At 41.2% G+C, this 27446-nt stretch overlaps 1 protein-coding gene across 6 annotated transcripts in view; it reads right to left on the bottom strand.

Annotated features, from left to right (window-relative positions):
• The window catches only part of GNG12 (G protein subunit gamma 12), a 125532-nt gene extending 100087 nt beyond the window's left edge, over positions 1 to 25445 (bottom strand). Inside the window, exon 1 of one of the 6 annotated variants that reach the window (XM_079133569.1) lies at positions 25346 to 25445. The gene's annotated coding sequence lies outside the window, so the exon portion shown is untranslated. The other 5 variants (XM_079133564.1, XM_079133565.1, XM_079133566.1 and 2 more) reach the window with 5 other exon arrangements.
• Positions 25446 to 27446: the final 2001 nt, after the last annotated feature.

Below are 27446 nucleotides of genomic sequence, written 5' to 3' on the forward strand. Positions count from 1 at the left end.
AAGTACAGTACAGACACTTATATGTACAAATGATTATGGCACTTGTTTCTGTACTTACTATAGTATATTTTTTATTTTACTATAGTATATGTTTTACTGTTACAGTCCCAGTAGGTCTTTGGGAGGTATTCCAGAAGGCCTTGTTATCACAGCAGAGGACAGCTCCTGTCTGTTACCACTCCTGCCTGTTACTGTCACACCTTCCAGCAGGACAAGATGGGGAGGTAGAAGACAGTGATACTGATGGTCCTGACCCCAAGTAGCCCTAGTGTATTTGAGTCTTAGTTTTAACAAAAAAGTTTAAAAAGTTAAAAAAGATAAATTTTAAATAGAAAAACCTTACAGAATAAATATATAAAGACAAAATATTTTTGTATAGTGTTATATGTTTAGGTTTTAAACTAAATCTTATTACAAGTCAAAAGATTAAAAAATTAGAAGTTTTAAAAAGTTATAGTAAGCTAATTTATTACTGAAGAATGAAAAAATATTTTTATATAAATTTAGGGTCGCCTGAGCATATAGCATTTAAAAGTCTACAGTAGTGTCCAGTCATGTCCTCAGTGTTCACACTCACTGACTCATCCAGAGCAACTTTCAGTCCTATAAGCTCCACTGTAAGTGCCTCATATATGTGTACCATATTTTACCTTTTATGCCACATTTTTATTATACCCTTTTGACATTTAGATTTACTTAAGTACACCAACAGCACTGTGTTACAAATGCCTACAAGTATTGAGTACTGTGAACATGCTGTACCAGTTTGTAGCCTATGAGCAGCAGGCTGTACCATACACCCAAAGTATTTGGTAGGGTGTACTTTTTAGGGCTTTGTAAGCATACTCTATGATGTTCACACTACAAAACTGCCTAATGATGTATCTCAGAACGTATTCCTGTCATTAAACAATATATTAGTAATCACCTTAAATGTCGAGGATCTAAAAATATACTAATTATAATTAAGTTAGAAATGGATGATATACCAACTAAAAGAGTTTGTCAGAGTGGATTAAAAAAACAAGTCAATCAAACACTGTTTACAATAAACCCACTTTAATTGTAAAGACATATAAAGATTAAAAGTAAAAAGAGAAAGATAGACCATGCTAAAAATAACCAAAAGAAAGTAGGAATAACTATATTAATTTCCGACAGAAGAATTCCGAACAAAGGAAATTATCAGGCATAAAGAGGGTCATTACATGGTAATAAAGGGGTCAGTTCTCCAAGAAAATGTAGCAAACTTTAATGTTACAGAGCACCAAAATACACAAGGCAAAAACAGAACTACAAGAAGAAATAGATAAATTTGTATTATATTTGGAGACTTTCACACCACTCTGTCAGCCATGGAGAGACACAGCAGGCAGGAAGTCAATAAGTACACAGTTGAACTCAACAGTACCATCAATTTGCTGGATATAATAACATCTATAGACTACTCCATCCAACAGCAGGTTACACATTTTTTTCAAGCTCACATGGAACATGTAATGAGAGTCCACATACCAGGACATTAAAAACACTTTAATATGCCTAACACTGCACATGCTTGTAATCCCAGAGACTTGGGAGGTTGAAGCAGGAAAATCCCAAGTTTGAGGCTAATCTCAGCAACTTACTGAGACCCTGTCTCAAAGGGAAAAAAGAAAAAGGGGTAGGTGTATAGTTCAGTGGCAGAGCACCCCTGGGTTCAATCCCCAGTACTAAAAACAACAATGTCAGAAACACATGGATATATAGGAAATAGAAATGATATATAATGCCTGATCTTGGAGCACAATGTAATTAAATTAGAAATCATTAACAGAAATATAGCTAGAAAATTTTAAAATATTTGGAGATTAAATGATGCTTTTAAAAAATTCAAGGGTTGAAGAAATCTCAAGAGAAATTTATAAATATTTTCAACTAAATGAAAATGAAAATCCAACTTATCAAAATTTGTGGGATGCAGCAAAAACATTGCTTTTCAGAGGGAAACTTAGAGAACTGAATGCATGTCTTAGAAAATAAAAAACCTCTAAAATCAGTAACTTAAGTTTCTGCCTGAAAAAAGTATAAAAAGCAAATTAAATTCAAATTAAGCAGAAAAAAATTAGAGTATAAATAAGAGAAATTGAAAACAGGAAATCAATAATGAAAAATCAATTAAGTTAAAAGTTGTTTAAAATTAAAGCCTCTGGCAGGGATAACTAAGAAAAAAGAACAAATTATTATTAGAAATGAAAGGGCTTGGCATGGTGGTGCACACCTGTAAGCCCAGTAGTTCAGGTGGCTGAGGAAGGACGATCATAAGTTTGAGGCCAGTTTGAGGCCAATCTCAGCAGTTTATCAAGGCCCTAAACAAGTGAGTGAGACCCTGTCTCAAAATTTAAAATTAAGGAAAAAGGCTGGAGATGTGGATCAGTGGTAAAGTGCTACTTGGTTCAGTTCCCAGTACCAAAAAAAAAAGAAAGAAAGAAAGAAATGAAAGAGGGAACATTCTACAGATCTGATGGACTTTAAAAGACTAATAAACAAATCCTATGCAAAATTCCAAGTTCATAAACTTGATAACCAACAACAGATAGATCACCGTCCTTTGAAAGATATACTCCACTAAAATTCACAGAAGAAACAATCTAAATAGCCCTGTTTCTATTAATAAAATTGAATCAATAATTAAAAACTCTCCAGATAATAAAGTATCAGGCTCAGATGGTTTCACTGGTGAAGCCTTCCAAACATTTTAAGGAAGAACTTACACAAATTCTTTCAAACATTTAAGGAAGAAATTATACAAATTATCTAGAATCTGAGAAGACAGCAGCAGAGAGAATACTTCCTAACTTCCCCCAAAACCAGATAAATGACACTAGATTGAGACTAATAACTCTTATGAACAGAGAAACGTAAGAATTCTCAACAAAATAATAGCAAGATGAATCCAACTGCTTATAAAAAGAACGCTATACTGCAACCAAGTGGGATTTATCTTGGGTAAGCAAGAGTGGGTCAACATTTCAAAATCAACTACTGAAATTCATCATACCAACAGGTTAAAAGAGAACAATCATATGATCATACCAAAAGAAAGGCATTAGGAAAAATTCAATGGTCATGATAAATAATCTCAGCAAACTGAAGAAGGAAACTTCCTCAACTTGATTTAAAAAAATCTATAGAAATCCCACAGCTAATGTCCTGCAGCCAATACTGAGTAACTTAAAGCTTTCCTGTTAAGATAAGGAAAAAGACAGGATGTCCCCTCTCGCCAATACTTTTCAACAGCGTACTGGAAGTCCTAGCTAATGCAATAAGAAAAAGGATTTAAAGATATGCAGACATAGAAGGAAGAAACAAAACTGTCTTTTGGAATTTGAAATTAAAAAGATGTTACCATCTGTATTAGCATGCCCCCAAAATGAAATATTCAGGTATACACCTAACTATATGTACAAGAACTATGAGGAAAACTACAAAATTCTGATGAAATATACCTAATAATGAAACAAATGGAGAGATATTCCATGCCCACAGACAGGAAAGCAATACTATCAACATAGCAGTTCTTCCCAACGTAATCTATAGATCCAATGCAATTGCAACCAAAATCCCAGCAAACTAGTTCACAGATAACAACAAACTGATTCTAAAGTTTTATATGAAGAAGCAAAAAAACCAAAATGGCCAACTCACTATTGAAGAGGAACAAATCTGGAGGGCAGACACCACCTGACTTCAGCTCAGTATAAAGCCACAGTAATCAAAACACGGGGTACTGGCAAAAGAACAAAGAGATCAATGGGATAGTACAGAATCAGAAATGGACCCACATAAATAGAGTTGACTGATCTTTGACAAAGGAGCAAAGGCAGTAAAATGGTGCAAAGTTAAGTCTTTTCAACAAAAAGTGCCCAAACTGAACATCCACATGTAAAAAGAGAGGGAGCGAAGAGTGTTTGGACACATAATTTACACTATGCACAAGAATTAGCTAATATTGATCACAGGCCCAAATGTAAAATTCAAAGCTATAAAATTCCTAGAGGGTAATAAAGGAGAACATAGATGAACTTAGGAATGACAAACATTTTAGATATAACCAAAGGCATGCTCACAGAAAACTGCTAAGCTGAACTTCATTAAAATGAAAAAAAAAAAAAAAAAAAAAATCCTGCTCTGCCAAAGACAATAAAGAGAAGACAAGCCACAGACTGAGAGAAAATAATTGCAAAAGAAACTTCTGATAAAGAACTGTTATAAAGAATAGAGAGTTCTTAAAGCTAAACAATAAGAAAGCAACCTGATTTTAACATGGGCAAAAGACCTAAAGAGATACCTCACTAAGGAAGATATATAGATGGCAAAAAGGCATATGAGAAGATAAATGACATCAGGGAATTACAAATTTAAAAAGGAGATACCACTATACACCTAGGAGAATGGCTCAAATCCAAACAATGACAAAACCAAAAGGCAGTGAGGATGTGGTACAATAGGAACTCTCACTACTGGCAGAAATGCAAAATGGTTCAGTCTACACTCTTTTTTTTTTCAGTCTACACTCTTTAAGACAGTTCATTAGTTTCTTACAAAATTAAACACAGTCTTACCATAATTCAGCAATCATGCTCTTTGGTATTTATTCAAATGAACTGAAAACTTATGTCTACACAAAGCTTGCACATGTCAAGTTTTATCATTTATTAAAGGAGCTTTATTCATTATTACCAAACCCTAGAAGCAACCAAGATGCTCTTCAGTAGGTGAAAATGCATTTTACTAGAAGAAGCCACTTTGAAAAGGCTGTATACTATAATATGATTAAAACTATTAGACATTCTAGAAAAGGCAAAACTACTGAGATAGTAAAAATATCTGAGGTTGAGGAGGGGAGGGAAAAACAGAGCACAGAAGATTTTTAGGTCAGAGAAACTATTATGAGGGATACTAAGATGCTAGAGAGGAAAATGCACATTCACAAATTTGTCAAAACCCACAGACTGCACAACACTAAGAGTGAACGCTACTGTAAACTATGGACTTGGGCTGAGAAGGGTGTGTCAGTGTAAGTTCATCAATTGCAATGAATATACCGTTCTGGTGCAGGTGGTTGAGGCATGGAGAAACAGCAGATAAACAGGACTTTAAACTCTTTGTCCAATATTGCTGGGAACCTAAAAGCACAACAGAATATAAAGTTTTCTACTTAAAACTTTTAAAAAAGAAGAGAAAAGGTATTGGTGTACACCATGGGCAATGCCTGCTTTACATCCAGATTTGCGAACACCTTGCAATTAATCTGACCCCGTACCCGACCCTGGACCACAGACTGGGAACCTCTACTCTACAAAAGAGGCAAGAGATGTCCTGATTGTGGGAGGTCTGTTCCCACCTAGACCTGGTTCAAATTCCAGTTCTGTGATGACCAGCGGTGTGATGACAGGTGAGTTACTGAAATTCTGAATGGCTCTCTTCCTCCTTTTTTCACATCTAACATAATAGGTATTTATTAGTATCACCTGTGTCCACCTGAATCAGTGGTTCAGTTTGCAATCAGTGGTCCCCAGACCAGCAGCCTGAGCATCACCTGGGAACTGACTGGAAGTACAAATTGTCAACCTGCAACTTAGACACACTATAACTGCTCTAGGGGAGGGTCCAGAGATTCGTACTATCACAGCCCACTAGGAGCTCTGATACTCCTAGGACATTTTCAAGAACCATGCTCTAGAGCAGTGGCTTTCAACTTTTTTGTTTTTCTTTTTAAGCAGAGGAATTCTCTCTGCAATAGGGATCTTCTTCATAAGACTGATGTGTAAAACACATTACTTTGATTGTACTGGGTAGGAAGACCTCGACAAGTGCCCTCAGGATTCTACTGTGTTTCCTGCAGTCACCCAGGGGGACTTCAGAGACAGAGAACAGTCTCTGTGGCTTAGTTACAGATGATACAACTCTTGGTGGCACCCCTGAAAGAATTAAAAGCCTTAAGAGTAAATCATTGAACCATAATTACAAGGCAAACCCTGATGCAATAAAAACAAAACAATCAACAAAACACACTTCCCGGGGCTACTAGAGATTCAGCCACTTCACTATGGATCACACTCCAAGGTCATTCTCCAGCACTGTATTACTGGCTCAAGGAGACTATCTTGTGCACTTGGGGCAGTTATCAGAAGTGCCAATGCAGCCATCTTCCTGGGCTCAGCTCCAGATTGCTGTTACACTGCCTGCTACCCAGAGCAAATGGTACCCCACATTACATCAGGTCAAAAGACCTACTTGCTCTGCAAGAGTAAAATTACATTTTATGTCTTGTCACAATTTGGTGGCATATTCCTGAAGGGAATTGAGGCCTGTTAATGAGCTGTGGCATGCCAGTTGAAAGCCAATGTCTAGAAATAAAGTTTGAAAACCACAGACATAGAGGTTATAATAACCAAGGAGACAACTGGGAGAGGGTTTTGTTTACTGAAGAACACACATTACAGATAATCAAAGAGGGACTTACAGAGGCCAACAGGGAATAAAGAGAGTAAAAGGAGAAATGTGAGAATGGAGAGACATGGTTCCCAGAGAGGAGGTCCACTGTGGTTTCTGAGATGAGCCAGCTGGCTGTGGAATGAAGGGAACACATAGTTAGATTTCCTGAAAATGGGCGCTCATGTTCAAATCAGTCACCCTTCATCAGCACCCTGTCTTCCAGCTCGGACTTCATGTGGACTGAGTTGTGAATGTCCCTGCCCTGACCGCAAGCATCACTTTGACACAGCATGTCAATCCAACTGCAGCGTCTCAGAGAAAGGAAAATCCACCTCCAACTAGTACCGCAGTCAAAAAAGCATTTCCAGACACCAAAGACTGTTATTTTAAAAAGCAAGTTTGCAAAAGGAGTTCCTCTCATGACTTCCTAGTTTGTCCCCTCCCAACACCTCTGAGGGGCAGAACAAGTGTTAACTTCTGCTGATGTGAGGCAACTGAGGCACAGGCAGGCTGTGTGCCCCACCAAAGGTCACCCTAAAGATCAATGGAAAGCCAGGTCTAGTCACAAAGCAGCAGAGGAGGTCTCAGAGAAACATCTACTCCAGCTCTGGTTTTACAGAAGAACCACCTTTCACCTAGAGGGGAGGGAGGGGGTGGTGGGCATGGGTTATTCTCCTGCTTTGGTAGGAGTCACTGGAAAAAGAGAACCTCTTACCTGGGTGGCAGTGAAGTAAACAGGAGGTGAGAACAAGCCTTGCTCTCCTCAATGTCCAACATGGTAGCCACTAGCCTCATGTGGCTACATAAATGTGATTTTTTATTAATTAAAATAAAATAAAGCAAAACATTCAACCCTTCAGTTACACTTGTCATATTTCAGTGCTCAAAAGCCATATGTGGCCGGTTGCTCATATACTGGACAGGATGAACACTTCCATTCCCACAGATGGTTCCTCTGCATAGAACTGCTGAAGCCTATACCTTCTATGATCAAGGATGTGGTTGCTGGAACAATCAGCCAGACCTGGAATTCAGAAACCTGCAGCCACCTTCAGCAGCTCTGTGAACCCAAGCAAAATTCTGGGCCTCTGTTTCCTCATCTGTAAGAAGGAAGTTGTTGATTGAATAATCACATTGGCCCTTTCAGCTGAACATCCCAGAACTCTGCCTCTGATCTCCAAAGTGCAGATCGGAGAGTCTACCTGCCCTTCTTCAGGACTTCAGGCTTGGCCTTTGATTAAACTGCATCAAGAGAACCAAGCCCCTGAACTTCACTTTCATGTAGAAACACTTTCACTGAATCCAAATTAGACAGTGTGCTTTTAATTACCCCATTGGTTAAGATTAAAAAGAATCTCTCTAAATGCTCACTAGGAAAGACTGCAGATCCTGAAGAAGCAGTCCCCAGTGTTCCTCCCATCAGAAGCTATATGATAAAATTCATTGCATTTTAGGATCAGGAAAAAGGTGTCTTTCTCCAGAACTGGTTGTTTCCTTTGGCCATAGAGTGAAAATGACATGGCTTATTATGACTTGGGGCATCAATTAATGCCTAAGCATGTGGCGATCCCTATTCCACAGCAATGGAACACTCACACCTCCAGCACAGAGCGCCTGGTCTCTTCCTGGGCTTTATCTCCACCCCACAGAATACATACCTTCATCAGATGCCACATCAACACCTCTTGGAAGTAGAATTAAAATAAGAACATATTTTAAAAAACGAACAGTTCAATGACCTTCCCATTATACTGAACTGGGGAAATATAAATGTGGAGTACAGAGCAAACAAAAATTACAAACCTCAAATCACTGAACTGAACAGAATTATTTATCCTGGAAGAATTCACAGAAGGCTGGACTGTGGCAACTTCAGCATCTTCCCCCACCCCCATTATCTCTAACTCTCCAATTAAATTAAATTAAGCTTCAATTAATTAAAATAACAATAGCAAGCATTTATGGAGTGCCTAGTCTACTCGGTGTCAGGCACCGCTGTAAGCACTTTATTAACTTACACTCACTATAACCACAGGAGGAAAACACTGTGATCTCTTTTCCAGGAAAGACACTGAGGCATCAAAAGGTTAAGTAACTTGTTCAAGGTCACACAAGCAGCAAGTGGAAGAGGAAATTTAAATCCTGCCAGTCAAGTTCCTACTACATGAGCCCCCTTTTAAATAGTGACAACGAACATTTCCAAAAACATTGTTAGAAAACATTACATAAACACCAAGTTAAAAAAAAATTATATATAATATATATATATATATATATAAATTGTGTGTGTGTGTGTGTGTGTGCGCGCGCGCGCGCCCTTGCGCTTAGTATCAAACAGCTTCCAGATTTTGTCCCTAGCACCCTTCTAGACTGCTGGTCCTGAATCCTTCCTGAGTAGAAATTATGGAGAATGCCAACCCTTCAATTCTGTCACTTTTCCAATATTTTGCCTAAAACTTCCTCAGCATTGTTTCCTGGGGAAATTAAAAAAAAAAAAGAAAACCTTCCTTCAGTGTAACCATCATCTGAAGGCATATTATGATCAGCAAAATTCTTTCTACCTACAACTCTGTATTTAGCAAGGGCAGGTTTCAAATAATAAAAAGACAACTGAGCTGGGGACAGATCATGACAGTCTTTTCAGCTATTATGAGGCAGTTTAAAAACGAATTTGCATGAGTGGCTGCTGGGCTCCTTATAAACATGGTACCTGCTAGGGAATAGTCCCACTTTCTCTTTGCTGCACTTGGTATCCTCGGGTCCATGTTGGCTCCGCTGAGCCTCAGGTTCAGTAACACTTCATGTGCTTTTATGTTTTATGTTCATCCAGACAATCTTATGTGAACAATAAAAGAAAACAAGTCTTTTAAAGGTGCTAGAAAAATAACGCTAAGTTTTGTGTATTTTTTAAGTCTGAGGAGGATGGATGGGGTAGTCAAATGGGCACAGGTCTGAATTCTGGTTCTGCTTCCCATGAGTTGTCCAGCATTGAGGAAGTTACTAAATCACTCAGAAGTTGCAGTTTTCTCTTTTGAAAATGAATTAACTTCCTTGGTTTTGGTGGATTATAATACATGGTCAAGTAGGCACACAAAAATAAGTTATTTCCCTCTCCTTCCCATAATTGAAGTTGTAAAAGGTTAGTTTTGAAACCAAGTTGCACCCCTGAGATTCCATTTTTCATTTTTATTTGGTTGGTGACCAGAAATGTTCCTAAGGAACTTTCAGGTGCTTCTGGAAAGTGTTACCATACCAAAGTTTCTAGCTCTCAAGGGGGAATGGGAAAAAATATGTGGATCAGAAATTCAATACAAACAAAACCTTTCTTTAAAATAACAACTGTATTTATATCTAGCAAAACAAAGCCACAAATTGTTTTTGTGAGTGCAAATGTTGCAAGTTGCCCTCCCTCACAATTTTTCCTTTACTAAATCTCAGATAAAAAAAAACAAAACATACTGCTGGACATCAAAGAAAATTAATGTTGACCATGAAAACCATTTCTAGTCAAACCCTAGAGATCTACATAGACCCCTCGAAAACAATAATCTGCTCCCAGGCTCCATAGCAGAACATGGCTATGAGTATGTCTTATGTCCTGCAATCCCCAAATTCTGATTTTTCACGAAAACAGTCCATCTAGCAAGACTGCCTCGGAAAAAGGCCTCAGCCAAGACCACTTTGTAACTGTGTCCCTTGTCCCCAGAGGTGCTGTGCTATTATACTGCAGGTTACTAGGTCAAAAAGGAAAAGGAGATATATCTCTCAGGATAGCTTTTTTGTCTTTACCTGGCAGGACACAATAATTGGCTTGTAAATAAGAAGAATTGTATGTTTCCAGGAAGCAGCTCTTTGGGCTGACAAGAATCCGTGCTTACAGGTTCCTCCCAGACCCCATAGATGGATGAAGAAAACTGAGCCAGAACTGTGAGACTCCTCAGCAACCCAGGCCTAACTTCCCTCCCATGTGTTATCCACAGGAATAGCCAGATTATAACCTCAGTAGCAAGGCCACCTCCAGGGCTCCCAGTCTGACCTGCTGGCATCACTGGAGTTTGAAAGCAATCCGCTGCCCTGGGTCCACGCAGGAGAGGCTGGCTCCATAGGCCAGGTGCCCAGTGGTGTAGCAGTGCAGCATTTCAAAATAAATTCCTGGCTGATGCTAGCATGCAGACAAGTTTGAGAAGCACTGTCCTGGTCACTTCTGACTTCTTGAGGTTACAGAAGCACTACATCCTGCTCCCTCAGAGAATCCTGTTACTTTTCTTCTAATGACAGAAGAAGAAGAAAAGTACATGTACAAAGTCAAAACTGTTAACTTTTCTTCAAGTCAGGAAAGCTCGAGATCAGAGTCCTTCATGTGAATTCATCCCTTTGCCCACCTACATAACAAAGATTACACCTTACACTTGATTTGAGTGTTTAGCGCACAGAACATGCCCCTGAACAGGGTAAAGGAGACTGGTTCCAAAGGAAAGGAAGTGTACCATGTTGCTGCTGGCAGTGGTGAGGGCAGGGGCAATCTGCAAAGCAGATCCACTGCCCTGGAGATATCCTTATCCATCAGCTTCCCAACCCCCAGACTTCCCTGGCTCCTCCCACTTGACTGGCACTGCCCTCTGGGATTAGTTACAAATTACTCACTCTTGGTGGCAGATCCTCCCCCATGCCTTTCACTCTGCAGTGGCCTCCAGCTTCCAGGCCCTGCCCCACCTCCACCACCAGGTTTCCAGGTGGGACCTCAGGCTCATGTGACCCATGAACACCTGTGGGGCAGCAGGGAGTGAGAGGGTGGGGAAAGAGGGTGCCCTCCCCTGGCATGGCTCCTGCCCACTCAGCGCCCCCAGGGCAGTGGGCAGGTAATAAGAGGTTGAGTCCAGCAGCACCCCACAGTTTCCCAGTCACAGGTAGACTCCCTGGGGCTGTAGAAACCAGGAAAATAATGGGCCTGGGGTTCTAGTCCCACCACTGCCATCTACTGGCTCTGTAACCTTGGGCGAGCAACAGGAGTTATCTAGAATTAGCTGTTTCCATCTGTAAGATGGAAATTAAGGTTTGACCAAACTCCTCACAAAGCTTTCTGAAAAGTACTAAGTTCTCAAAGTTAGATTATTTTAATTCAATACATACTCTCTAGACACTTGCTGAGTCTTCTATGAGCTGGACACTGCCCATCACTGGCAATATAAAGACAAAAAATGCCATTGAATCCAATGGGGAAAACCCATTCTAGAAGGAAGATAAATATATAGTAGATAAAACTACATACTCCATTGTAATAAGAGTGTGCTGGTTGAATAGCTTGCTGCAGGAATCCCAGACAAGGGAAATTTTAAATATGTCCAGGGAAGGGGATAAAGGAGAGAGCACAGTCATGCCAGGTAACATTATGAGTTTTTTATGTAGGAAGTCTTCTAAGCACACCATGTATACAATCTCCATCGAATCTCAAGACATTCTGGGGAGGTAGGCAGGTGCTGCTATTCCTGTTTTTCAGATGAGGAATCCCTTGTTCAGAGAGGCAATCACTCTAAGTCACATGACTAGTGAGCGGCAGAGTTTGGCTTTGGCTATGGACTGGGCTTGACTCCAAGACTTTGACTTAATCTTTAGACACATGCCTTTCCCTCAATGGTGAAACCATTCCTGATTGCCTCTCCCTGCCCCTGCCAAGGCAAAGTCAGGCTCCACACTCCTCTGTTCACACCGCCCTTTAACACTCCTATCATACAGCCAATGTTTGCCACGTGTCTGTGTCCCCACATTAGCTCGGTGGTCCTTAGGACAGGAACAGAAGGCAGAAAGCACTCAGTAAATGCTAGTGTTTAATCAATGTCTTCCTCATGGACAAAAGAATGAAGTGATGATAGATATCAGGGGATAGGCAGAAATTCACTGGGTAGTCTGAGAGAACTTTCTCAAAAGTAAAGGCAATATCTTACTCAACTGTATGTCTGAGTCTTATGCTTACAGGTACATAATAAATATATAATAAATTTAAGGCAAAGGAATAGTATGAGTCACAGAGATAGTATGTAGGGGTAGAGAAGTGCTCCTCAAAGTAATCATGGGAAAAGACCTGCCTTTTAATTTCCAACTTATCATGGAAGAATAGTTTTGTAAAATGCAATAAAAATGAACCTCTAGCCAGGCACAGTGGCACGCACCTGTAATCCCACAACTTAGGAGACTGAAGTACGAAGGTCTCAAATTGGAGAGGCCCTTGCTGAGATGCTGTCTCAAAATAAAAAATAAAATGGGCTGGGGATATGGATCAGTGATAAAGTGCCCCTGGATTTAATCCCAGTAACAAAAAAAAAAGAAAAGATGAGCTTAAGTGTGCCATAAAGAAAAGAACAGTGAGGGTTTCTGTATGCTGCGTGCTGCTATTAACCCTCTCAATTTTACAACCTACCTATGCAGTAGGTGCCACTATCACACTCATTTTAGAGATGGTGAAACATACACAGAGCAGATAAAAATATTTCCAAGGTTCCAGGTTGGTAAACAGTGTGGCCAGGCTGAACCTAGGTAGCAAGAACTCTTTACTACCAGATTGGCATGCCCTATGGTACCTGTTGACAGCTTTCATCCAGGAAGTGACCTGTTCAGATCTATTTTAGGGAAGTCAGCCAGGCAGCAGTGTGGAGGGCTGAAGTCAGCGAGGAAACCAGGACAGCAAGGAGGGTGGCACAGAGAGTTACTGGTTAGGAAGGGCTGCCACAGGCTTTGATGGGGTAAAGGAGTTGAGCTGAAGGAGGTTAAGAAGAGGAGGAAGGAGATTCACATGACTCAGAGTTCAGAGCCTGGAAACCTGGGAGGAGGGAAAGGTCCTGAACTGAGAACAGGAAGAAAAGCAAACATGTTTTGAAGGCAGATGAGATTAGTTTTCAACAATGTCTACTGAATTTGAAGAGCCTAAGATAGTTGATCTAGGATCTACAGTTGCCTTGAGAAAATTTTAGATTGTGATTCTGAAGTAGTTTATTGAGTTCAAGTAGCTCCCCCCACCCCTTTTTTTTAACCCCAGTTCTGCCTTTGTTCCTCTTCCCCTTTTCTCCTTTGTCTTGATTACACCTAAAATCAGTTTAAAAAGCAGGAGTTCAATCCTAAACCTTCTCCCCTTTGAAAATAATACAGAATGCACACCCAGGACATTATATATTTCCAGCCTGCTACAACTTATTTGCAAACATAAACAGATTTCTCTGCAAAGTTTTGATTGCATTTTCATTAAATCCCGTCTTTTAGAATGGCCTAGATGATGTAGCCCCTGCCTCCTTCTACCACAGGGGCCTTATTTTTGTGCTCAGACATGCCAAGCTCATTCCTATCTTGGGAAGCCTCCTCAAGTCTGTGCTCAAATGTCACCTCTGCACACTGGTCTTTCCCCAGGGTTTTGGCTCAGGCAGTGGTCTGTCCCCATGGGGACATATCTCCTCTCAAACTCCCAAATTCAGTGCCTTCGCAGGACGTACCCCTACCTGAATCGGTCTTGTTAATTTGGTTTCTCTCTAGGATGGAGTATCTTATTCAAAGATATATCCCCACAGAGTAGGCAACCTTCATTTGTTGAATGAAAAAAGTTCATTTTGGTGCTTATTAAAAACTGAAAAAAAAAAAAAAAAAAAAACCAGTTGAAGCGACAGGGCCTTTGTCCACAATGAACTAAATGTCTAACAGCAAAGAAACATGCAAGCACAAGAGAGAATCACAGCCTTCCGTGACTCCCTTCTGTCCCCTCTCCTTCCACCCCCTCCAGCTCACCTGGTGGACACCTTTCCTGTTGCACTTTTCCTATGGTATTAGCAGGAAGGAGGTGAGGGGACAGACAACATGGTACCACGAAAAGAGCACCGGCTTCAGAGTCCAACATAATCAGATTCAAAGCAGGATGACACCTCCATTTATTACTGTGCACAGTAGCCTACCTCTCTGAACCTGCTTCTTTTCCTGTAAACAGAGCTAGACTCCCTACTCAGGGCTACTACAAGGAGTGAGAAAGAGCATGTAAAGATGCAAGCACATGCCAGTGCAGAGTTGGCACTCAAGGAGTACCCGTCACCATCACTAACATCAAATTTACTGCCAGCACACAATTCTCTCTCAATTAGGGTTTGACAAATGCATAACTATAGAATAGTTTCAGTTGAGATTAAAGGTAATGCGTGGTATGTGACCTTGCTGATCATAATGTCAATTATAATTACAATAATAGTTAACCCCTGAGCACTTATTAACATGCCAAGAGCTTTATATATATCAGTAGCTCTTTTATTCCTAAAATTAAGACAGTACTTAATCAAAACTAAGAAGTATAGTTTGCTCACATTTTATCACCCCTGATATTGGGATAACTCTACATAATAGAAGGCAGAATGCCCACCTCTCAAAAGATGTCCAAATCCTAATTCTTAGAACCTGTGAATATGGTATGTTAAGGGGCAAAATAAATTTTGCATTATGTAATTAAGGTTATAGACCTTATACAGGAGGAGTAACTTATTGAGAAACATTAATCCAATCAACATAATCAAATGAGTCCTCATAAATAGAGAATTTTCTCTGGCTGGGGGCAGAGACATACATCAGAAGGGACATCAAAGAGATTTAAGGCATGAGAAGAATCTGCCATCCTATTGCTGGCTCTGAGAGTCCAGAGGCAAGGACTGGAGAGAGAGGTCTCTAAGAGATAAAGGTGCCCCCCAGCTGAGACCCCAAAGAAAGTAAAGCTCTGCAAAACAACTGCAGAGAATTAAAGTCTTCCAACAACCTACGGAAGCCTAGAAATGGACAACCCTCCCAGGCTTCCAATAAGGGCCCAGCTGGCAGACACTTTAAGTTCAGCCTTGTAAAACCGAGAGGAGACAAACCAGGCAAGTCCACCCTGCATTTTAATCTGACAAACTGTGAGATAATACATTTGGACTTTCTTAAGCTGCTAACTTTGTGATAATTTGTTATAACAGTCACAGAAAATGAATACACTCCTGTCATTGATGTTTGTTATAGTTTAATTGGCAGCAGTTTTCCCCTTGTGACACAGAGAATAATGGCATATCTTATAATTGATGACATCTTAGATATGTTGAAATATAGTGTTATTATTTCTGCTTCTCAAATGGTCAGATCTAAGTGGTCAGGTGATGCCCAGGTAATTCAGACTATACATTCAAGTTCTAAACCACCATAAATGCTTCCAGAGAGCTCCCCAGGGTAGTGTATTGTATCCTGCCAAAAGGCCAAGGAAAGGGTAACACAACCTTCCCAGGTCAGTGTCTGACACAGGGTCACTAATGCAGCTGACAACAAAAATCCAGCTGGGTCCAGAAGGTACTTCAGTAGCATCTGAGCCACCATGGATCTGGCTCCCAAATGTGCTGGTATCCTTCTATGTGCTGGGGATAGGATGCCAGACCAAGACCTTGTCCTTATGGGCTGACTCTACAGTGGGGAAGATCAACACCATAGTAACAGATCAAGATAAATGCTAGAAGAAAAACAAAACATTGGAAGAGCTTTACACCAAACTTTACAAAAGAACCCACATATTCAGGAGCTTAAAAGTCACAGAGCTCTGAGATGGAAGATCTGCTTTTTTCTGTGGGACATTTCAAGGGCCATCACGGCTAGTGGTGTAAATCTGAGTTTGTGGTTGTGGGTTCGTTAGTTTGCTTTTGGTTTCTACTTTTTTGGATGGAGAAGTAGGCCAACTTTAAATACTACTGCCCCTTAGGAATTTCTAAAAACAAAAAGACTACAGATATCTTTTCACCAAATCACAATGTCCCTCTTTTTCAATGGAACTCCCATCTTCAAAAAATGAAAATTAATTTTATATTGAAATGACACCCCAAGAGCTAACTAAAGAGCAGCTCAAAAAGCAAGATACAATTTCAAACCTACTCCCTTCCTGGAATCCTGAGTTCTGGCCTGCCTTCTTACACTATACTTTTACTTTCATCTTTCCTTTCACCTTGGAAATAAAATGTCTCTCTGACAGTGAATTCAAAGGAAAATCAGAAGCCTGATTCAGGGAGTACACACAAAAAAATTTGGCATGTTTAAACCTTCTGGAGATACACAGAAATGGAAAATTCTAGATTTCTTAAAAAGATTTTGTGGGAAATGTCATTGGAATTTACATATTCTCAATCTCTCTTTTGCTCTTGTTTTTTACAAGGGGAAGAAATTCTAGACCAGAAGATCATCTTCATTATGATTTTGGAGAAGCCCCAGTTTAATAATACCATTTGCTGAAAACTATTCATAATTCAGACATTAGCAACTGGCATAAAACCCTACTTTCCACTTCTCTTGATTCTGCAGTGACTATTTGGCAGCCCACTCTACTCTTAGGCCCAAATGAGGCATCACATTCTTAAGTCTGTATTTAAGAGATTCTGACAGGGATGTATGCAAAAGGAAAGATCAATCAAGACCCATAAAGTAAACCTACTATCCCAGACAATGATCAAGAAAAGATGTACAAATGGCCCTGAACCTCTACCTTAATTGTAATAAGAAAATATTTAAATACTCTGAAGTGCCATTTTCTACCAACCAGATTAGCAAAACCAAAAAGAGCTGACACTTTTCTTGCTAGTGGGATTGTGGGAACCAGCCATCCAATATAGTGCCATGAGAGGGCACAGTGATCAGGCCTTCCAGAGGGGGGTTATAGAGCCCAGTGATTCAGCAGTCCCACTTCTGGGAATCAGTCCTTAGAGACACCTGCACAAGAGCAAGAAGACTTATCCTTCACAGCACTGTTTGTAATAGCAAAAGACTGGATATGACTGAAGGGTCTCACATAGGGGACTTGGTCCATGATATACTGCACCATGAAAACAATTTTACTGTTAAAAAAGGGAGATCTCTATGTGCTGAGAGAAATTTCCAGGACCTACTGTTGATTTAAAAAAAAAAAAAAGCAAGGCATAGAACATACAGATAAATATTACCATCTTTCATGAAAGAATGGAAAATAATGTAAAACATGTTCTTATGTACTTACTTTTACCTGTTGCTAGTGTAGACAACATAGACAAGGTATGGAGGGGGATAGGGTGGGAGCAAGATTTTTCAGTGTTTTCCTTTTTATATATGGTGGTGAGATTTGGGGGAGGAACCAAATAAATATGTTGCTTATATTTTAAAATGAAGAGGTTTTATAGCTCTTTCCAGGAGAGTGAAGAAGAGGCTCTGGAATTCTGCTCAAGAAGAAGACCTGGGTATAGGCAGGAAAGTTCTCACATGGAAGTCACTGAGCAGAAAAAGTCCAGAGTTCAGGAGGTGAGAGCACAGTGAGTGTGGACAGGGTGACTTCTGCCCTATTGGGTGTGAGTGGCTTGGAGCCCCTGATATTTATTACTCCCAGAAGGAAGTCTGAGAATGGCAGGTGAACTGAAGGCAAAGGTAGAAACACTCCAGGCAGCATGCCAGTAGCATTTATGTGCTCTCAGCATGTAGACAGCAATGGCTGAGGCATGCTGCTCATCAAACACGAGCCTTAAAAAAGGGGGCAAAGCATGTATGAATCCTCAATTCTGGAGATATTCCTGAAAAGTTGAAAACTGCTGGAATTTTGTAAAATTGAATCATACTGAAAATGCAATAGGAGAGTTTGCTATTTAATGAAATTCCATAGGGAATCATCTTCTGTTTCTGCTTTGGGAATCTGAGTTCGCTTGAAGAATGGTACATTTAACCAGATTAAATGTGAAAGTGTTCATGTTTCTAATCCTGCTGGCTGTTTTCACAAGGTGTAGTCTCTCCATAAAACAGCAGAAGGCCGAGGTCCAAAGTACAGGACAGCACCTTTATCCTCAGCACCACTGCCTTAGAAGTCACACCCACCCAACAGGGCTCATCCCACCTGCTGTGCAAATGCCTCCCAGGAACAGAAGCCAGGAAGAGGAAGCTGATTCTGACAGTAGGCTTGTTAAAGGACCAGCCTGAAAGAGAAAGCAAGTATGCAGTGCCAGTTGGCACTAATGGGGGCACAAATGAATTTTCTTTTTTAGTCTCTGGTGGCTCTGGCATCAAGGCTCCGCACTTTTTACCTACACTAGAAAAATCGTTTTCAAAATGTGACATTCCAAAGGCACTTGCAGTCATTGTCACTTGTCCCAAGGAGGAGGGCCCATAGTTGGTCAGTGAATAACATGAATTCCTCTTCATATCCTCAGGAGTTATTACTATTTCTTCCCCTGTATCAGACAAACTATGTCAGAGCTGCAGGGTACCTTAGCATGGATCAGATGACACTGAGCATGTTTCTGTTCAATTAATAGTAAACAATGTCAACAACTCCCCAAGTACTTGTCTTTACCTGCCCCTTAAGGAATGAAGAATTGAAGAGAAAGAAGTCCATCAGAGGACAGTCAATGACTTAAACCTACATGAAGACCTGTGGTCTAATGTGCACACATGTCTAATAATTCAAAAGGTTTCATTAGCCTAGATATAGCTCAGACTCCTAGTCTATTGGTTTTGACACCTTTTCAGTTTACCTGAGATTTTGGTTGAATCAACCTGGGTGATGGTTTTATCTCCATAAGATCTTGGTAAGCCTCAATAAACTCCAAACACAGTTTGGATTTTGGTTCCTTTTTCCATCCTCAGATTTAGCTCATGTTGGGATTTCATGGGCTTCAGTTTGAATCTTCATTTGAGAAGAAGCTTCACAGTTCTCCTCGGCAATAATTCTTCCTCAAGAAGCAGACAAAATTTGAGGTCACCATAAGCTTGGGATCAGAGTCAAAATGTCCCAGTGGGGGCTAAGGGTTTAGTGTCCAGTGACTAGTGATATCTTGGCTGGCAGCATCTGCAGCTAAATAAAAGCCTGATTATTCTGCACCAGTGAAGATAAGATGCCACCCCCAACCGGCTCACATGGGTTTGCACACAGCCATTTTGAATGAAGGCAATTCTGTATACATAGAACGCAAGCGAAGACATGGCAACCAATTCAGACACACTCCAGTGAGCATCTGTGACCACGCCAACTCAAGTGCAACCAAGGCTTATGCTTCTCTCCTCCATCAACCAAAGGGAATCCTGTGTCAATTACATGACCATGCTTGCAAAAGGAAAGGTAGGGATTTCTTTAAGGAAGCACACAGAATATAAGAGCTTCTGAGCCCCCAGCTCCCATCACCTATTTACAATCAATCAATGTGAAAAGTACAAAAGAGTCTCAGCAACTGATTCACTCAGACCTAAAAAAAAAAAAAAAAAAATTCTTTTAGCTACTAATCCTCCAGCAGAGCTGAAATATCACAAGTCTAAATAGTTTGCATCACTCTGGCTTTTATTATAAAGTAATCTTCTGCAATGCAGACCCATTAAAAGAAGACAAAAACCCTTCTTGTCCCAGGATGGCAACCAGACACTCACAGCTAAGCACTTTTACGATACCCAATAAAACCTGACATGATAAACCAAACATTTAAGTGACACTAGAAATGATTTTCAAGAGAGACTTGGCAGTAAATGGGAGTAATCCAGTTACAAGTTACCTTCAGTCAAATCACCTGCACTCTTCTCTGGCTCCAAGCTACCTGCTTAAGACTGAACTGTCCTTCCTAAGAGTGAAGGAGAGAGAGAGAGAGAGAGCTCAGGACCTATTGTCAGAAGCTGGTTCTAGAGCAGGACTTAGGAGGCCAGATCCCTCAGGACCTGTCAAACCTCCTCTGGGCATGCAGGGATGGGAAAGGCAGACTTCAGAGGTCACCAAAGCACTGGGCCTCTGCATTTACTTCAGGCCTGCTGAGTCTCACAGTCATTTTGGAGACACTGACCGTGAGATGGCTAAAGAGAGGTGAAGTTGATGGGAGGCCCTGATTATTCTCTTGATGGCTCCTTTCTCTCTTAGAAGGTGCCCTCTCATGTTTCTCTTGATCTCATTTATAGCTCCTTGATGGAACTGCCTTCATAAAGCCCTCTTCACTCCCAGATCTAGCTGGATACATGTCTACTGTGGCTCTTGGCAGAGCCCTTAGTTCAGGAGATGTGGAGGCAGAATGACTCTGGGGCAAATTCTGTCCCTGCCCCTTGAGCAAGGTTGGGAATTTGAGGGAACCTCAGGCTCCTTATCTGGGTCTTTCTGAGAACTGGGTGAGATACTGCAGGAAGGACTGTGTTGTGATTACTCTTTATGAAACTTTCTTGTTATAACCAAGTGCATGGATGTCTTCCTAAGTACTGTAGGCCAGGTGTCTGATAGGACTGAAGGTGCTGAACAAATGCAGCTTAGCATTTGCATCTGGGAATGGTCATCTTCCATAAATCAAGGTCAGTGAACGTGGCCTGCATGCAGATTTTTATTACCCATTGGTGGATTTTTCAAACATCTCTTATGAAGATAAACCTGTAAGCTTCTGAAGGACCTCCCTTATTCTGCTACATAATTCTCATTGCAAAGGTTTTGACATTAAACTTGAGAATTTTAAAGTGTTTTAATAAGCCTGAGTTTGTTTTGAGTAACTATTATATAAATGAACTATCATTATATATACATGTGGATTAGGGAAAAACAGGAGAAATTGGGGTGGATGTAATCCCATTACCCATTTGTATTTTCCTCTAGGCTTTTAAAAATGCATAGTTGAAAATTTTTAAGATGGCTGTAATAATGCACTAAATCTTGTATACTGCCTTCCCCCATTTACTCTACAGCAGACTTCATGCATTACTGATTTTAAAAGTTTCTGAAAAGAAAGGAGAATGGAATTGAGATCTAGAATAATTATTTGAATAATTAAGATTATAATCCATTTCATATTTAAAAGACAATGATATTGCCTAATTACTATATGTTCTCTTTTTAAGTTATTATTTGGCAGGACTTTTTAAATTACCAAGACTTAGAAATATTTTGGAAAATGTTACCATTTCAGATAGCTGTTTTTCTGTTATAAAAATAAGCATGCTCATTATATAATAACATTCCAAAAAACAATTTAATGTTAATATTCATTGAACAGTGACTAAGTGCCCCGCACTGTTCTAAATGTTCTATATAGATTGACTTATTTAATTCCTCACAACAATTCAATGAAGCACACAGGGATTAAGTAACGTGTCCACTGTATGCACATCTACAGGTATGAGCCAAGAATCTGTCATTATATTATGATGTTCAAGGAGTGCAAGCAATCAATAATTTATTCAATCAAGTCATCCACTGCTTCAGAGCATACTGTCACAGGCAAGAAACAGTTCATATTAACACTATACCCTTTACAGTCATATGAAATTATTACAAACCACCATCTCTGTGTCCCTGTGGAACAATTAGTAAAATTAGAAGTCATCTGTGGCATGAGCTAAGATTCCAATCAGTCCAATTCTGTGCACTTGATGTGCATTAAGAAAACACACACACACACATAGAAGCTTAAAGGGTTTGTTTTAAAGATGGAAGCATTTTTAAAATTTTGCAAATTTTAGCAAATGATCCAATGATGCAATGAGTAGAGTCCCTGAATTAACTGAACATCCATTCTCACAAAAGTTTAAAAATAAAACAAATGCTCACAATCAGTCCTAACACTTCTAGTGGCTTATCTGTTGGCCTTGCACATTAGTACATGCAAAAGCAAATAACCAGATACCCTTAGATCACATTTTTTCACACTTAAATTAAAAATCATACTTGGTTAAAGACAAATACTTCTGTTCCTGGTTTAATTTCCTGCCAAAGGCTAATAAACACAAATATTTGAAATAAACAGTCCTTTCAAATTTGAAAGATAATTAATGAAATGTTTCTGACTGGCCCTAAAAATATCATGCAACCGTAACTGCAGCTCTAAAAGCATATTAAAATTATTAATCATTCAATAATAATTATTCATACTGCTGTGGTGGAAACATGACAAACATATATACATATTTGAACACAAACACAACAGGTACCTTCTTTAGAATTTAAAATTGCTCTATCTAGTATTTCTGGAAGATTCAGGCTGCCATCTTATAATTTATCCATCAGCTTGCTGATGAAGCTAGATTAGTAAGACATCTAAAATTTTGAACATTTGCTGTAGGTTAGGTACAAAGTGTTTTCTGAAAATAGTTTCATACACTTATTAAAATTCTAGAGATAGAGGCCATTATTATCCCTATTTTACAAATTAGACTAAAAAATGCTAAATAACTAATATTCTCATCCAAGTCTGTCTGACATCAAAGCCCACACCCCAAACCTCTGTTGAACTGCTTATCTTCAAAATTAGGAATCAGAAAAATTTATATGGCTTCCACAACTTACCTTTGTAGGTTCGGCTTAAGCTGAAATAAAACAAAAAAACAAAGAAACAAATCCACCTAATGAAAATCTAACACAGCAAATGACATAATTCTAAACCTGATTTTTTTTTTATTACTGCTAGATATGAAAGGTATTTAATATAAAAAGTCTAAATTGGTATTAGCTAACTATTTCCTCAAAATTTTTAACCATGAAGGCCTTTGCTCTCACAAATTGACAAATACCCATGTTCTCTAACAAGTGACAACACAAACCCAAGACCACAAATCTAACTGTTGGAGAGTTAGTCTTTCAGATAAGATTGGGACTTTCTACACATAATTTTTTCATAAATATTTTTTTAGTCTCTTGTGAAACACAGATTCACATTTTTATATATTTCTATACAAATCTAAGTGACATACATCATGCCAGAGCCCCTTACCTAGTAAATTACTTGAGCTAAACAGAATTGCGTTTGTTTATATGGCCTAAAGACACACTAGACTGTTCTGTATTTTTTCTGGACTTAAACCAGAGCTTTATGGTGCTGGTTAACTGTTAAGGAAGGTGAAGGGACAGAACATTTGATCCAAAAGTCCTCTTGTCATTAAAGTCTCTACAATGTTTGATTACCTTTAGAAATTGTGTGTGTGAACCACAAGTTTGTTTATTGGAAAAGGGTCTTGCTAATATACATAGTTTGGCTTAAAAAAAAAACAAAAAACAAAAAACCTAGCTCCTTACTTGAAAGTGATTGTTTTGGCAATAGTAAAATTCAATCCCGTCATCCTAGCGCTGCCTGCCTTCCTGGTTCTGCTGGGGGAGGGCCGGGATCCTGTGATAATTTACATCGAGAGCCGAGAAGCAGCAGCAATGGTGCAACGTGGTGACTAGCACTTTAAAAACAAGGTCAAACTCTGCTTTTAACATAGAGAACACACAGACACAGACCCTGCCTCTGACAACATCCAAAAGATTCATTATAGACAATCTATTCAGGCGAAGCTACAACCGCCCCAGGAAATATAAACAGTGTCCGCAAAGACAGCAGTGGGGAGAGGAAATAACTGATGGAAAGGAAGCTAATCATGTGGAGTTTGTTCAACTCCACAAGGTCTAATAAATTCCCGTTTGTTTCCACTCGGTGCAGCCATTTAACGTGCGCTGGCACGTGGGCGCAGGGGACCTGCCTTCCAACTCCGGGGTTTGGCCATTCCTTCTCGGTCCCCTTGTTTGTATACAGCCACGCCCGCACAGGATGACCACACGATGACAGGCCTCTTCAGATCCCTCACTCAGATTTCCAATTGTCCAAAGTTTCACTCCACCGCGTGAGTTCAACGAGAATCACCCTTCCCTTTCGGAACTTATGAATGGTTTAAGTGAAGTTTACGAATACACAAGGCAAGGGACAACTGAGTGTCCGGAGACGCTAGTGACAGCGTTTCAAAATTAGTTTTAATGATATGCCTAATTAAAATGAAAAGAAGTCACCCTGATCTACGAAGTAAGTGTCCGTGCAACTTAAAAAAAAAAAAAAAACAAAAAACCACTCAAGACTCCAGCCTGAACTTTGACCTCCCCCTTACCACCTACGAATACAGTCTGTAAAAGGGCAGCCTCGGGGTCACTGCTCCGGGTCCCCTGCGGGGCGTGTCACCTGGGTTCTCTTCTCCGGTGACCCGCTATTTACCCGCTAGACCCCCAAACGCTTAGTGGGTGCCGAGGCTGCACTCCAGCCAGCCTGTCGCAAGAAAGGAAGGAAGAAAGTAGGGAAGAGGGGCGTGGCGTGCCCGTCGCCCCCAGACTCCAGCCTCCTGCACAGCCCGGCCCCACCGCCAGCACTGCGGGGAGAGTGGGGGCCTCCGCGACCCGCACGGGGCGCGCGGCGGGGGCCAGGAAGGAAGCGAGACAGAGGGGGGACCTTTCCTCCCTCTCCCCCAAGCCCGCGGGCCGCGGCCCCAGCCCCTGAGACCCCTGCTCCCCGCGCGCTCCGGCCGCCGCCCGTCGAGGGCGCGCGCCGCCTGGCTTTGGGTCTCGGTGTCCCTTGCCCTCCCTCCTCCACCCCCTTCTCTGGCGCCCAGTGCCCCGACCCAGTCCCCGCCCTCCGGGACACTCTTCCCTCCTTCCTTCCTTCCTTCCTTCCTTCCTCCGTTCCCTCCCTCCATCTCGCTTCCCAGCACCCGAACTCACGGGCCGCTGCCCCGCGCTGCGCCCCTGACCCCGGGGGGACCGACTGGGCACCCGCGCCCGCCGCCCAGTGCTCACTCGCCTGCCGGTGCGCTGGCCCCACCGCCGCCGCCGCCGCCGCCGCCGCCGCCGGGGACTCGGTCTCTAAGGGCTCCTGGAGACGGCTGCGACCTCTCCTCCTCCCGCTCCTCTGGGCGCCGGCTCCGCCTCGCTCGGGGTGGGCGGGGCGGACGGCCCGACGGGCGGGGCGGCGGCCGGGACTCCTTCCCCCGCTCCCCGCCCTCCCTCCGCCCGGACGCCCGCGCAGTGCCGCGCTTGGGCCGCCCTGCGCGCGTCGGGTCCGGCCGGCGGAGGGGAGACGCGGCTAGCGGGCGAAGCTCGCCAATGCTCGCGCCCCTGGCCATCCCCACTTCCCCGAATTTCCCCCGAGGACCTGAGTTAGATTCCGGGGCCCTCACTTCGCCACCGGCCCAACGCTGGCCGCTTTGACTCCTTGCAAGTTTCCTTCGCGTGCGAACGCCTCTCCAGCCCTTATGCCAGCGGTCCCCTGGGCTGCGAAGATGAGCGCTGCCAAACCCCTACACAAAAGTTAGGCTCTGCTCCAGAAATTTCTGAGGAAAGCAGCCACAGTAACATTTAAAGGGCCCCGGGGCCACGGAGAGATTTTGTTTCCCAGAAGCGGAGGTATGACCAGATTGTTAAATTTGAAGTGTATCCACCCATCACGAGGTTTCCCTCCACCTCCCCACAACCGCATGAAATTTGTGTTTCCGAATGCCCAGAATTTGGCAGCGTTCTGCGTAATGAATTAATTGGATTTGGTTGGCCTTTTCTGGATGAATTCGGGGTTGGGTAGATTGAAGAGCCACTTTGGCTTCCACAGACTTCATAGTATTCATACCGCTTTTCAAAAATAGTATTGAGCACCTGCTTCATTCCCAGTGTGGTGCTGAAGGTGATGGGGAGATAACAATCTGACAGGAGGCTTACTTTCAAAAAAGCTTGGAGCCCCCAAGCAAGTGGAGCATGTAATTACGCATGTAATTCCAATTCGGGAGGCTGAGGTAGGAGGATTGCCGGCGTTAGACCCAGCCTCAAAATAAAAGTACTGAAGATGTAGCTCAGTGGTATAGCACTCTTGGGTTCAGTCCCCAGTATTTACAAATAAAATTAAGCTTCTAAGTCCTGACAGAATAAAGAAGGTGGATGTACAGAAATTTACTACATTACTACTTAGTAGACTTCTAGAGTATTCCTAGGTATCTGCTTTCTTGTTTGACAGGGTGGATAAAAGAGAAGGTGAGGTCAAAGTGGGTCACTTAGAACCAGTGTGGGCAGAGTCCATTCTTGGAGTGATGCATTGGTGAAGGATGTAAGTGTTCAGTTTCACCAGCAGATGAGAAGTGGGCCCCAGGGAAGCTAGGCTCCAAGAACTGCTCTAGTGACTTTCTCTTCACTCCTGCTTTCCTCTTGACCACTACTCAAGTATCAGTTTTTGTGAAATCATTTGGGTAGGGTACAGAAGGGACAACCATACATTTCCTCTCCCTGCTATAGCTGATGCCTTTTTCCAGTAGTGTGGTCTTAGCAGCCTGTGAATGGCATGGTTGTTCAGGTGGAAGTCGTAGCCTGCCAGAGAAGCCCTTTATTTCCTGCTCTGTACATTAGGAAACACTAGACTGATTCAGATACTGGCAATTTGAAGGATATATCCTAAACAGAACGTCCTGACAACAGAATTGACTCCTATGGCCCTACCACAAATTTCCCTTTCCGGGGCACTATAGACTTTATTAAGTGCTTTCATGTACCTAATTTTATTCTTCTTTCGTTAGTCTCTTAAAAAATCTGGAAGGTGAGGTGCCAGAGCTAAGTGGCTTATTGAAGATTTTCTAGTTCAGTGCTATTCAAAGTATGGTCACAGACTATACTATAGTAAGAGTCTATAAACTGTTACTCATTTGTCATGGAAAGGGAGCAGAAATTGAAGCTGAACATGTAGAAACTTCTGTATAGCAGTTATGCCTGATGAAACATTGATTTTGTATGTTGGTTTATTTCACTTTTCTCATCCATTTTATATTTATCTTGTATGAAAGTATCAGCCTTCAACAACTTGAAAATAAAATACAGTTGACCCTCCCTGCATCTGCAGGTTCTAATTCTCAGATTCAGCCTACTGAAGATTGAAACTATCTGAGAAAAAATTAAGTCAGTACTGAAAAGTAAGTACAGACTTTTTTCTTGTCATTACTCCCTTTACAATATAGTATAATAGCTATTAATGTAGCATTTGCATTGTTTTAGGTATTATAAGTAATCTAGTGATGATTAAAGTATACAGGATGTGCATAGGTTATATGCAAATACTACATCATTTTATTTGAGACTTTGTTGTCCTCAGATTTTGGTATCCACAGGATGTGGTGGTGATGGTTTTAGTCAGCTTTTTTCTCTGCAGTGACTAAATGACCTGACCAGCACGACTGTAGAGGAGGAAGAGATTATTTGAGGG

The sequence above is a fragment of the Sciurus vulgaris genome, assembly GCF_902686455.1.
Source record: "Sciurus vulgaris genome assembly, chromosome: 1".
NCBI lineage: Eukaryota > Metazoa > Chordata > Mammalia > Rodentia > Sciuridae > Sciurus > Sciurus vulgaris.